We start from the raw sequence: 12687 nt of genomic DNA on the forward strand, positions 1-12687 counted from the left end.
ACAACATTGTGAAATTGGATGCAGAGAAGGGCAACTAAACTAGTAACAGGAATATAGGAGCTCGGCTATGAGGAGAGATTAGCTGAACTGAATCTATTCTCCCTTGAGAAGAGACGTTTAAGGGGGATATGATCACCCTGTATAAATATTTTAACAGTCCATACTGAGAAATCTCTTCCCCTTTATTCACTGTACGATCATTACAAAGAACAAGAGGGCACTCTTTGCATCTGGAGGAAAAGAAGTTTAAGCTCCGGATAAGGAAGGGATTCTTCACTGTAAGGTCTGTGAAAATGTGAAAAGGGCTCTCTCAGGAAGTAGTTTCAGCAACTACTATAGGTTGCTTTAAGAAAAAACTTGGTGGTTTTCAGGAAGCACAGAATATAACTGGATATTAAGGCTTTAAAGTAAAAATAACAATGACTGTTGTTCCAGGGAACATCCAATTGCCCTTTTGAAGCAAACTGTACCAGGGTTTTCTTGCCTTCCTCTGGACCAACTATGTCTTTTGGGTTTTATATCTGGGATATGAATATTTCCTTAGTGGTTGAAGTTGATGGACTTATGTCTTTTTTTCAAGACCACCTACTATGTATTTCTGGCTGTATTGGTCAAGATTTCTTTGTATTAGACTCAATAAAGTTATTTTGTATTGAATCCAATACAACACTTTTTTAATTTCCTGCTGCGCCTCCCGCATGAACCAACGAACAAGCAGCATATCAAAGGAACAAGTAAGTAGGGTTTAGTGACCCCCCCCCCCCAAGTGTAACTCTGTATAACCAATTTTTGTGTAAAATCCACCTCGTCCATTAACCCCCTCCCCCCGGAATACTCCTCGGGGGGGGGGGGGGGGTGTTAATGGAAAGTTAAGTGGCAGGAAAAGCTCCACAAGCAACAGGCATAACCTCAGCCTTGAGAGGATTGTGAAGCTCAGCCCACTAAAGAATTTGGGGGAGATTCACAAGGAGTGAACTGTAGCTACAACTGTCACATTACCTTGTGTCAAACCACTCCTGAACAATGTCAGAAGCATCTTACTTGGGTTAATGGCTATGGACTCTCTTCAAATGAAAGTAAAATTTGCTTTTATTTGGAGATAAACTTTCCAAAGTCTGGGGAAGAGTGGACAGGCACATAATCCAAGTTACTTGAGATTGAGTGTGAGGTTTCTACAGTCAGATAAGATTTGGTGAGCCACGTCATCTGCTGGCATCGGTCCACTGTATTTTATCAAGTTCAAAGTCAAGGTAAATCAAGTTAGCCATCTAAGGAAATTTTGGAGCACTTCATGCTTCATCTGCGGAAAGGATTTAGGGAGATGCTGATTTTATTTTTCCAAAATAAATAATAACTTGTTTATAGACAATGGTATCACTGTGCTTTATTGGCCAACAAACTCACCTGGCGTGAACCCCGTTAACAATCTAGGGCCATTATCAAGAGGAGACACTAGACCCAAAAACAATTAGATCAATGCCACTATCAAAGCATCTAGGGCTTCCATACCACATCAGCATGTGCCACGTCGCATTGATGCAATAATTCATGCAAAAAGAGCCCCGCTGTAGTATTGAGTTTGTACACGTACATGCTTTTCATTAGAACAACACTTGTGTATTAACCCCCCCAGCGTTCTAATTCTGTTCGTTTTTTGATGCAAAAAGTGATCCTTATTTTTTTTGCATAGAAATTTTTGTTTATATTGAGGGCCTGTAATTCTTGGGATTAGCTCCCGGGTATGATGATTATATTTATTATATTATAATATAATAAATAATTATAAATTATATTTATAAAAAATAATGAAATAAAAGACCACAACAATGTATTTATTAAAAAAAAGTAATTTATCAAATAATGTTAAAAGGTCAGGGATAATAGTGGGCAAAATGTAAATCGGGGCATTGGGTAATGTTTGGTGCACTAAAATGTATACTTTTATTTTTATTATGTGTTGTGTGGTGTTTTTTTTACTGTAATAAACATTTAAAAGCAGATTACATTGTAATCTGCTTTTAAAGTTCCTGGCCACACCCCCCGAATACATCACGACTTGCATCACCAGGAAGATGTCGCATGCTCTTGGGTGATGCGAGTGGGGATGTCCCACCCTGCCTCACCCTCGGCATCCACCGACGCTGCTGCTGGTTGCATCTCCAGGGAGATGCAAAGCACAATGCAGACCTTCTGTATTGTGCATCACATCTTCCTGAGATGGCGAGCAGCAATAGTAAATTCCCGGGGTGGCGAGCAGCAATAGTAAATTCCTGCCCGACCACGCCCCCTAAATCAGAAAACGTCCCGGCATCAAAGCGAGACCATTAGATTGCTGCTAGATCATGGGGCAAAGCTAAGGGGGCTTCTGAACTTACCCCGAGTGTGACTGTGATCTGGCATGTTTTGTATAACTGAGTAAAAGAAATAATGCCATAGGACAGGAAATGCAAGGATTGCTGGATATTGTGGACTGTAAGTTGCACATTCCCCAATAAGGTATCATTCGTAGGTAGCTTTGTTTTCCTATATTTCAGAGAACAATCTTTTCTAAAGCATTCTATCAAGGTAGGTGTGGGTGCTCTACCTGTTCATTTATTTGAGTGGGTGGTTTGTTTGTTTATTAAACAAATGTTTTTTGGTTTTTTCTTTTTTTTTGCTTTTTACAGGGATCATGGCCCATGATGTATTTACCAACCCAGAATTCATCTTTGAATTTATTGAACTTTACAGATTCTATCCATGTGTGTGGAAGGTGATGTCTGGGAAGTACTCAGTTTAGGCATCTGCAAATGAAGGCCAATGGTGCTAATGGTTTTGTACAGCTCCACCATAATTCTGCTGGAAACATTAGTTACATGAAGCATAAATTACAGAACTTGGTGTTCTGGAAAGAACCAAAGTGCAGGCTTCACGGTGGTCGGGTGCTGGCCCAGAGGATGCGCCTATGTACCTGAACTGTGGTACTTCAACTTCTTATAGTTCACCACTGATCACTATGAAAGTTGTCTATCCTGCCATTCCACTGCTCCACTTCTATTGAAGTACAGCATGCACAGTTTCCTTTAGCTGACGCATGCTGAAGATCCACCGGACCAGTGAAATATGGTTACTGATTTCCCCAGGTGGCATGTGTGCTGTTGTAGCAGAATATTGCTCAATTTGTGAACCAAAAGCAATTGTAGCACTGCAATTGTTCCAGTGCAGAAATTTGTGCAACAAGCAGAAACCACATTGTCAATTTTGTCCATGCGCAGATCAATAGCACTATGAAACATAAAAGCATTTTGCTAGAGTACTTCATAAGCTGTATTTTTTTTCCTCTTGGTCCACATCCTTCTGGGAGAATGGTTTCATTAAGTTAACATGAAAAAGATTAATTTGCAATAAACAAAAAACTTGTACCCTTTACAGTTTTGGGGTAACTAGAAAGGTACAGTTGGTGTTGATCAGCTTTTGGTGGAATGGCATAGCTTCCAGGACCCCTCCATCAGACATTCACCTGTTTTTGCAAAATCAACCAAAACAAACTCCTAACGCACCATTCACGATTGCTTTTTTGCACAATGGTTAAGAAAACCAAGTAATTATAATAGAAGTGTCCACTGTCTGCAGGTGGGGTGACCCATACATGTTTCCCATCAATTGCTCCTTCACAATTCCGGAAGTTCTAAAAATGTTTGAAATTTGCAACTATGCTCAGCCATTTTTCTAGCCTATCGGGAAAATGAAAGGAGAACATAACAAATGTTAACAGGCCTAAAAATGTTTTATTTTATTTTCTTTCCTGCCAACTTCCTCTAGTGATATGGGCATCCACCTGCTGCAATGTTTCCTTCATCATCCAAAAAAGGAGCTGAAAAAGAAAACATTGCAGCAAGGTATGGCCATTTCCATCAAGAGGATGAGTGAAAGGCTATGGCTTAAGTGTTGGTCAAAAATGATGAAAATGACCCCAGAAAAAAAATGCGTGGCGGAGCTGTTTGTCAGTGATGTGATCAACAAAAAGTTGGTACAGCCATTCAACCCAAACTAATTTACCTTATTCCTTAAGCAGTACATACCAGCAGTCTTATCCCCTCCTGTATCTACCGTATTTTCCGGTGTATAAGGTGACTGGGCGTATAAGACGACCCCCCACTCTAACCAATCATTTGGGGGTCGTGTTATATGCCCAGTATTGTACTGTTCCTTCTGCCTGTCAGATCTCACTATTGTGTGAGAACTGAGAGGCAGAAAGAACTTACAGAAAAAAATCACTGTGATCTTCCAGGAAAATTCAGAAACCCTTTTTACACTTTCAAGCACTGTCTGTTGCCCAATGCACTAAAGAAAACTTTTCCTTGTTTGAAGGGAATATGAAAGAAGGGGGTGTGCTGTCACCAAAATCAAATGAACAGTCTAGGGGTACAATGCGTCTTGTTTATTTATAAAATATATTGGATAGGGATTATTAGGCATGGATAGAGAAATGTTATTTGCTGAATTAGCTGTAAAGAAAGACTGATAACAAGTTTGAAGAGTTCTGTAACTTCCAACCCCCCAGTAGGAATCTTTCTATCAAAACTAGATGTTTGCTGTTTAGACACCTAATTTCCTCATCATAATAATATGAAGGTAATTGAGAAGTCACTTATCTGAAATACTAAACTTTTTTTTAATCATTGGATTGGAAAGAAATATTTTTGTTAAGTTACTACTTGAAGACGAATGCTAAGTTATTTACAAAAACAAGAATATGTGAATAAGTATTCAGGTTGAATGTATAATCTAAAATGTCAGATCTCCGCTGAATACCTACACTTTCTGTGGGCAGTGAAGGAAGTAATTAAAAAAAACGTTAATGGCACTAATCTAATGTCTGATTTTTAGTCCGGTAATAATGGTATGAACAATTATTAACTTTTTTTTTTTTTTCTATAGATGAAGAAACATATCATTAATTGACAGTTGGTTGCCTCCTGTGGAAAAAGTTTAGTGAAGCAGATCTTCATCCACACAAGATGAGTCAAGTGGGAGACAAGCTGTACCACAAATGTTTTTCAAAACATTCTTATTTGATTGCCCACAAAAAGACACACACAGGAGAGAAACCGTATAAATGTTCAGAATGTGACAAGTGCTTCTCTTATCGTTCTGGTCTTGCTGCACACCAGAAAATTCACACTGGAGAGAAACCATTTAAATGTTCGGTATGTGACAAGTGCTTCTCAAAACATTATCGTCTTACTGAACACCAGAGGATTCACACTGGAGAGAAACCATTTAAATGTGGACAGTGTGGCAAATGTTTTTCAAAACATTCTAATTTGTTTGCCCACACACACACACACACACAGGAGAGAAACCGTATAAATGTTGAGAATGTGACAAGTGCTTCTCAAATCGCTCTGGTGTTACCAAACGGCAGAAAATTCACATAGGCGAGAAACCATGTTCAGTATGTGACAAGTGCTTCTCCAATAGTTCTAGTCTGATTGAACACCGGAGGGTTCACACAGGAGAGAAACCATATAAATGTGGACAGTGTGGCAAATGTTTCTCAAACCATTCTAATGGTATTGCCCACAAGAAGACACACAAGAGAAAACTCGCCTGAATGTGACAAATGCTTCCATCAATGTTTTATCTTGCTAAGCACAAAAGAATCCACACAGGCTATATAAAATGTTTTTAGTAGGAAAGTTTTTTTTTTTTTTTTATGCGAAATACATTTTATACAGGTTTTAAAGTATGAGCCATATTGTGATAAAAATTTAGGGGATCTGTATATAAAGTAAAAAACATACTTTTCTTATATGAAAAACTGATACTGCTGATGTTTGCTTTACAGTAAATAGAAACTTGATGTGCTGTCATTTTCTCCATACAAACCGACGTTTCTACGTACTATGTGACTTATTGCCTATATCTGAATCTCTACAGGCGTACAGTAGATGTGAAAGGGACAGATAACAGGAACTTGTGGCAAACCGCTGCTGAAAGACCAAACAGATGACAACCCACTACAACATATAGGGAAAGACAAAGGTCAATGTCTTTTTGGTGCCAAGTCAACCACGGGACATTATCACCCCATTATCTGTTTGTAATTACATTGACTTCTGAGAATATACTATTGGACTTTTCTGTTTTGATGACATATTGATGACAGCATAGCCCATCCATTAGTGGATTTACTCTGTAACCCTATGAAGAATTAATCTTTTTCCTTGTTTTAGACAGAATTTTTGCTTTGGCTGCTAAGCATTTGATTTTCTCTGTTGCAACAATAAGCCTTCCTAATTAGTACACACTGTCTCATCCCTGATGGTCTGTGTGGAGACCCCCTAAAAAGGACAAGACATTCAATGTTAACTCGGATCCATTCCAGGAGTTCTTGAACAAGTAAACTTAAACCCTGGGGAAGAGGCGGAACTAGTCATAATGGTAAGAACCGTTGGTATTCCTATTATTTTTCTGACTGCTACAGTTAGTAGTGTTGGTTTCGGGGATTGACCAAGAAAGTAAAACTTCTGATGTTTCTGGTTGTTTTCCTATAATCACCCAATAAACGGGTAAATACCATTAGATGGGCTGAACCGTGTACTTACAGGAGGATTCCAGCAATAGCCAGTGCCAGATTGGATTTGGCTCTGGAGAAGCCATTGAGAAGAATGTACCTAAAATGTATAACCTGATACCTTACAGTAAAGTGTTTAATTGTACACTAAACTGCAATAGTGGCAATAGAGAAAACCTAGAAACTGGAAGACTTGAGTCATGCCTTTTGCTGCAAAAGAAGGATTTGTTTACATATCTGTGGCATGTTTTGGTAAAAGAGCATAACTTATGAAAGAGGTCAGCAGCATATTTGCCTGGTTTAATAGACTGTCTTTGACTGGGTGACGTTATTGAACTGTGATAAAAAAATAGGGATTTATTCCCGTTTTGCAACAGATCGCTTCCAATGGGATGGTTGTTCTCAGGTGAAATTAGAAATTAGTTAAGAGACTGAGACATTGCGATCATCAGAAGGATATTGGTTTGCCAGCTGCTATATAGTCTTAGGTGCAAGTTGGATGAGACTAAGATAGAAATTAGAGACCAGTAAATACCACAAGCAATATTACCTCAATGTGCTCTAAAGGTGTTAATGATCCACTTACAGAAATTACAAATTGATATGGTAAGTGGCTGGGCAAAACCACTAAAATAACTAGGACTGTTGAAGGTCCGGAACCCATACCAAAGGACTGGGCGTATCATTTGCAATAGATTACGATAATCACTAAACACTGTCAACCATAGTGACAAAGTATGAGCGAAGGAAGAAACTATGTAATATGTCTGGAGTTTGGTTAGCAAAACCTACAGATAAGAAGTGCAACACATAATCTGATTGGAGAAGTGAGCCTTTGTAGATGCCACTTACACGTGTCACTATTTATGCCTCTGGGCATTATATTTTGGATACAATGAGTGTTTTACCAAAGACATTTGCAGAATACAAGTACAAATGTTGGTATGGGCTAAAAAAAAGTGCTATTATGATTAACCCCGAGATTTTCCGTACATTAAAATCCCCACTTACCTGGTCCCGCTGTGCTCATCCAGCGTTGTGTTTGTGTTCCAGCGTCGTCTTCCGTCGATCGTCGTCCGTCGATCTCCCTCTCCAGCGTCGGGTGCCTTCTCCTATACCAGCAGGACCGGTAAAATGCTGGCCGGCGGAACACAAGATGCCGGCCGGCTTCTTACCTGGTCCTGCTGATCGTCCCGCGTCGTTCTCCACGTTTTTTATATTCATAATATCTACTAGACCCCTGTTCGGACATATTTCTGTAAGTTACAGGTCTACAATTTAAAAAAAAAAAATTTCATGAAAAACAGTGGAACACTTTTGGTACAGAACACTCAGGTGGTTAAACTCTAAACGAAATTAAAAATATTCCCATAAGATTATATGTGTATTTAACTCTTGTGAAGACTGCTGAGACTGTTAGCCCTACCAACTTGAATGTAATGCCCCAGCATCTATCATTCTGATGACACCCTATAGCAGTGATGGTGAACCATTTGGAGACTGGGCGCCCAAACTGGAACCCACAACCCACTCATTAATCGCAGTGTCAAGACGGCAATTAAATCTTGGGGCTTTAGTTTAGAAAAAACAACTCATACACTAACATATTTTGTCTTCAAGAAAAACAAAATAAGAGAGCTTTTGATGATCCAAACTGTAAAAATCTGTTACTAAAATTCACCTTTGCAGCTGCTACAATGCTAGAAATGTTGCAAATGTTGTAGAATTTTTAATGCATTAATGCTATAATTATCGTTAGTACTACTCATACACCTATCATTGTAGTTGCTGGGGAGATGGCTTAAACCAGGGGTGCCCAACAAGTGGATCGCCATCCACTGGTAGATCACAAAGGCAATGTGATTAGATCGTGGAGCCCTGCCTTTTCGAAATAAACTCTACCGCACACGGGATTCCAAGTCCAAATACCATTCCACCATGACTGATGATCATTTGGAAGTTTGTTTGAGGCTGGCTACCAGCAACTTACTGTCCGGACTATGCAAGTTTGGCTGATTCTATTTGGTTTAAGATGTCATCGGAGTAAGGTAATGGCCAAAAATGTACAGAATTGTATTGTGCCATAAATGTTCATGCTGTTATGCAAGGTAAACAATATATATTTTAAATATAAAACATAAAGCACTCAGCAATATTTTTGTTGGTAGATCACTTTGACTTGGTCATTTTAAAAGTAGCTTGCAAGCCAAAGAAGTGTGGGCACCCTTGGCCTAAACCATTCCATGTTCACATTTTGCTGCAGCTGACTGATCAAACCTTCCCATGACTAATTTGAGATCAAAGTAATTTGTCGGCTCGCTCTTCTTTTTAATTAAAAAAGAAAATGATCTTCATGTTAATTGATGTTTGTCACAATTTTATCTTGTAACAAACATTAAGGATTATTTTGTGAGTAAATATTTGTTTAGTGTATACTGCTGGTAGGCTTAGAATGTGCTCAAAGAGATCTGGTCACACACGAAATTTCACAGGTATAGGCACAAACAGATACAAGTATTTTTAAAGTTTTTTGTGTTTATTTATTAATGTTTGTTTATTCACTTGCAATGTAAATTGGAACCGCTGGCATCAGAACTGGGGTTGCAAGGAGAATGAGAAAAAATCCTTACCTGCCCCCCATGCTCAGGCTGCATCACCTCTCAATGTATCCCTGCCCTCTTCTCACACAGGAGTCTGTGTGTGAGTTCAGCTCTGTTTTTAGACACAGACAGGGGTCTGTGTGAGTTCAGCTCTGTTTGGAGACACAGACAGGTGGACTGTGTGAGTTTGGCTGAGAGACTCAGAAAATTGGTCTGGGTGAGTGAGTGAGCTCAAAGTGAGTAGAAGGTTGCTGAAAGCTTGGTTTTGTGCTGACAGGGAGAAGCCCTCCAGCTGATAGATAGGGATGTCTTGATGTATAGTAAGTGCCGGACAGACACGGTTTTCTGTTTTGTTATTTTATCCGCAAACCTTCATATATATATACATTTTGGTGTGTATTGCCTTGTTTCCTTTTAGTTGTTTAGGTTCCTACAAACCTTATTTATTCAACTAGTCTTGCTGTGGTATGATCACAACTTAGTTTAACACCACCCCAATACTTTTACCATGCAAATCAAGGTTTTGATAATGTGGTGTCTAGGGTCCCTTCCTGGTTGGCAACTTTTACCTTGGAATATTGCACAATATAGATATTGATGTGCATATTTAAATAGTATTCATGTTTAAAAAAACAACTAGAAAGCCTACTAGCTACCATAACCAGACCTAAATATGCTTACCCAACCAATCTATAAACACAGACAATTATTGAACAATCATGCTACATAACCCTATTTGGGAACATAGTATAGTTAGCAAACTTCCAGGTTTTTTTCCATATATATACAAAACTTGACTGTAAATACTGCAGTGCAGTCCATATTCTTCACTCATCTACAACTCTTCTGCACACTAGTTAGTGTTAGTCAGTGAAAATATTGAAACCACTGGGTTGGCATAACATCCAAGCAACTAGCATTTGAAAAAAAATCATAAATGCCATTCTAATATTATTTCAGGAAAGTCTCTCTGTTACCTAAAGAAACCTTATTCTCCTCAACGTATCACAGGAAACTGGGGCTAGGATAAGTACATTACCAATTTTAATTCTTCACTCTAACATTTTTATTTACTTCTGTACTATTTTATAACAGCACCTAAACTTTGCAGTAAATACTCCTGAAGAAGCCGATAGGCTAAACCTGTCGAGATAGAGATGTTACGTTTTTTGTCCACTATTTGTAAGACAGGGTGTTTGCAGTATAGATTATGGTCATTTATTCTATAGATGTTAAATAGGACATGACCTAATATTTCATACTAAGTGTACTTACTGTTATGTATGTTTACAATTGTCAAAAGTAATTAAGACTTTCAATACAAATGATTTTGTGGAATTGAAAACTCCTACATTTTATTTGATTTAAGTGGGGTCGATTCTATTACATTGTCCTGTGGGAGAATTTTGATTCCCTTTATTTGTCCTACATAATTACATTAACAGTTATTTTATATTAGGGGGTGCTGAGAAGTTCTGGCTTTGCCCCCTTCCAGATGAAATAGAAAAATTGGTATGGGGGCATGACAGCCTATTATCTTAGTATGTAACTGTGCAAGTATCAGGTCTTTGTGATTCTTAAAACTGTTTTATCTTTTAGTGAGTTGTGATGGCAGAGGCACAAGCAAGATTCACGTAGTTGGAGTTACGAGCCGTCACAAAGTTTTTGTCTCTCCAGGTAAAGTCGGCAAAGGACATTTACACTGAGATGTCACAAATACTGGGGGAGAAGTATCCTTCCTACAGCACTTGTCCAAACCTGGATATTTCGTTTTAAGACATTTCACATTAAGGGCATTTCACCGTTGAAGATGAACCTCGCAGTGTGCGTCCGGCAACCTGCAAAGCTGTCCATCTCACGGGAGCGTGTTGGGTTTGTTATCACCACTATCATAGACATGTGCAAGCTTTAAGCAAAGTGGGTGCCGAAATGTTTGAACAGTGATCAGAAGAAGGACTGAGTTGAAGCATCCAAGGCATTTTGGCCTATTTGAAGCTACACTGGACTTTTTGGCTAGGTTAGCGACTAAGGATAAAACTTGGCTCCACATCTATGATCCTGAAACTAAGAAAGAGTCAAAGGAATGGCGCCACAGCAGGTCCCCATTGCCGAAGAATTCTGAACCCAGAAATCGGCCAAAATAGTCATAGCCGCCGTTTCCTGGGACAAAGACGGTATTCTGTTGGTGGACTAACTACCTCAGGACTATAGTATCACTGGACAGTAATATGCTAACCTCCTGGACCAGCTGAAAGAGGCAATTAAGACGCAAACGTCATGGAAAGTTGACCAAAGGGATCCTTTTTTTGCAGGACCCTGGGTTTCGAATTGGTCCACCATCCCCCCTACTCTCCTGACGTGGTACCTTCTCACGATTACTTGTTCCCGAATTTGAAGAAACACCTGAAGAGGCAACGTTTTGAGGACATTTCTGACGTCAACGATCCTGCTGAGAGCTGGTTTGCGGCCCAACCAAAAGACTTTTATTTGAACGGTCTAGAAAAGCTGCAACTACGCTGTACCAAGTGCATCAGTCTCGGGGGAATATGTTGAATAAATGTGTTATTTCATAACTCTAGCTCTCTTCTTTCTGGGCAAAGCCAAGAACCTGTATATGTCTAATATTAAAAGCTTTATATTTATTTTGTAGGGAAAAAATGAGTGATCAATAACAAAAGACCACAAAGTATCTGTTTCACAAATTATTTGTTTCTGGTAAATCAATCATCAAAAACCAATGTAAAGTTTTTATATCAGCAAATAAAGTATGTTCACACCTAAAAACTATCCTTCACCTTAATATGGTGACTGCATTAGCTCATTCAGTTGTTCACATTTTCTGTGCATACAGAAAAAAAATCACTGTTGCTGGAGTTCCATGATAGCTGGATCATTTTTTTACACTTTTAAGCAGTGTTTGGAAGTCTTGCCCAATTCACTCATTCACACTAAAGAATACCTCTCCCTATTTTAAGGGATTTATACACTTAGTTTCCTTATCACAATCATAATAAAGAAACTGAGAAGTCACTTAGCTGATATTTTTTTAATATTAATTGTATCAGACAAAGTTATTTTGCAAAAGTTATTACTTTCACAATAAGACAAAGCCATATTTTTAATATGTTTCCAGGTTGAATGAATAATCTAAAAAGTAATAAATTGCTACTCATTACATGAATTTTCTCTGGGCAGTGAATGAAGTAGGTAAAATTCATAACTGTTAATAATCTAATATCTGACAATCAATATTGTTCATAACATTAACTGACTAATTTGTTTTTTTCAATAGGTGAAATAATTGGAATTATTGATTTGTGGAAACGTTTTATAGGTAAGCAGATCTTCATCCACACACAATGAGTCAAGTGAAGTGCCAGAAAACTTTTTACAAGACTCGGTGCTCACCAGAGCATTCACCCAGGAGAGAAACCATTTAAATGTTCAAAATGTGCCAAGTGCTTCTCCAAAAGTTCTCATCTTACTGAGCACCAGAAGATTCACACAAGAAAGAAACAATATAAATGT

At 38.5% G+C, this 12687-nt stretch overlaps 1 pseudogene; it reads left to right on the plus strand.

The window, feature by feature from the left end:
• The window catches only part of LOC140322834 (uncharacterized), a 317266-nt pseudogene that overhangs the window by 95954 nt on the left and 208625 nt on the right, over positions 1-12687 (plus strand).

The sequence above is a fragment of the Pyxicephalus adspersus genome, chromosome 2 (assembly GCF_032062135.1).
Source record: "Pyxicephalus adspersus chromosome 2, UCB_Pads_2.0, whole genome shotgun sequence".
Taxonomy (NCBI): Eukaryota; Metazoa; Chordata; class Amphibia; order Anura; family Pyxicephalidae; genus Pyxicephalus; species Pyxicephalus adspersus.